Below are 2,027 nucleotides of genomic sequence, written 5' to 3' on the forward strand. Positions count from 1 at the left end.
ATCCTATATCACAAAAAGTATTGAAAAGTTATAATCAAAAGCAGATCATGCTAATAGAATACAAAGGGTGTCACTTACAATGAAAATAATCTGGTGATTTAGAAGGAGTATCGAACTTCAGGACTGTCTTGTAGATAATAACGTAAATCAAAACTAGCAAGAGATTTGGTGTTAGGAATTGCACAGGTAACTTACTGATCTCAGGGCTGTGTGTACCCTGTTGCTGAGGGTGATAGTCATGTGAATGTCCAAGATGCTTAACTGATGGCTTGATTTCATGAAAGTATGCTTCCATTGTATTTCATTCATTTTCTATGTAAGCATCCCTCTAAAATGACTATATCCATCCTGCATCCTTAAAGAGAGATGGGAGACTGTAGATCTGTGTGGGGTAAGAAACACTGGACATATCCAGAGATGTAACTCTATAGTAGTAGATCTGAAGTTTAAATAAGCTTAGCTTCACTGTGTGTGTCACTGTCTCTGTGGTCCTTCTTGTCTGAAAGTGAAAAGAGACCAGGATGCTCACTGGCCAGTGCTCAGCCATGGACCACTCACCCCTGGCTTTCTCAGTTTTCCTTGCCTGGGCTGCTTTGGATCTCTGACTTTACACAGACCAGAAAGAAAGTCCCGGACTTAGATTGTAAGTATCAGAAGTGATGGAAGAGGAGGTAACATGGTAGAGTGACTGCACTGTATAGTGGATAACTTGTAAGACTTAGTTCCACAGACAGGACTAAAGCCCATGGTACCATGACAATAATGAAACCACATCAGGCTCTTTTAACGAGGGGTTTAATGAAGTCATTCATACAAAGAGCTTTGAGTTTATAATTAATGCTCTGGGACTCCAACCTCAGTCCTCTATATCTAGCACATTTAAAACTTTCAAGAGAATGAAATCAAATGAACATTTCTATATCCCAGCTTCCAAAAGGAGACTATAACGTGCAGTACCCTAATGGCAAGCATGTATTATCTCTGTAGGGGTTAAGTAAATCAGCAGCAATGATATCCAGTGGTTACAGAATAAATTATTATTTAAATTCAATCAAGAATAGCTTCAATTAAGTGTAGTAGTTGACTGGTGGTGTATTTGAAAATATGGAGAGCTTTGCGCAGTGGCAGTATCGTAGCCAATGAGGTTTATCTGAGGCAAGGTTATTGCTAATTGAAAATATGGAGATATTCCACTGGCATTTGCTTTGTCCCTACTTTAGCAGTTACCAAAGTTCCAACATGTCTCTTCTGTATTTCTCTTATTTTTCTGAAAGTCGAGGTGTCCAATATTCTGATGAAGAGCAGTTATATTACTTTTACTTTAACACCTGTCAGAAGTTTGAGAACAAGAGAAATGATTAACGGTGACTGGATTAGGAAAGAGCCTAACTCAATTATAGCTTCTCCCCATGACTGGACTCTAACAATCACAGAGAGACGACGCACAGTAACAGATTGTGAGCAACACGGCCTCATATAGGTCAGCAAGGACATGCCTGCCTTTTCCTTTCTCATTTTGCTCTACCATGGACAGTGATTATCCCTATATCTACACTCATAGAGAGCATCTGGTCTAAAGGTCCTGAAGAGACTCAGCAATCTGACTATGGGCAAAACAGCTATTAAAGCATCCTTTCCTGGGAAGGATGTGAGTACAAGATCCTTACTAAAGCAGCAGCCACAGATGGAGACACAGAGCCCTGAATGCCCTCTTAAAGTAGACTGGCTGATCTCTCCAGGGCGAGATTCTAGTTTCCAGACAGATGCTAATGGCTGTCTAGAGCTCCTAGTGCTTTCTTCCCTGTTTAAATATAAGCATTCCTGAGAGAGTTAGCACCAAAGAGGTTTGCAGGTAAGAAATTGAAGGTCCAACAGTAGAATAAATTTTGAGAACAAGGATTCAAAATGAGGGAGGAGAGATCTTGAAAATGAAGACTTAGGCTTTCAGGAGAAAACATCTCAGGAACAAAATAGAAGGGTTGACTTAGAGTCTGCTCGCATCAGCATTCCCTGTAGATGAGCGAAGC

General features: G+C 40.3%; 1 non-coding gene across 1 annotated transcript; it reads left to right on the top strand.

The window, feature by feature from the left end:
* The first annotated feature begins 1,110 nt into the window (after positions 1 to 1,110).
* LOC115030013 (U4 spliceosomal RNA) lies at positions 1,111 to 1,253 on the top strand. The gene has a single exon (XR_015046236.1). It is a non-coding gene; the product is annotated as a U4 spliceosomal RNA (small nuclear RNA).
* Positions 1,254 to 2,027: the final 774 nt, after the last annotated feature.

The sequence above is a fragment of the Mus caroli genome, unplaced genomic scaffold (genome assembly GCF_978045245.1).
Source record: "Mus caroli unplaced genomic scaffold, Mus_caroli_1 scaffold_20, whole genome shotgun sequence".
Taxonomy (NCBI): Eukaryota; Metazoa; Chordata; class Mammalia; order Rodentia; family Muridae; genus Mus; species Mus caroli.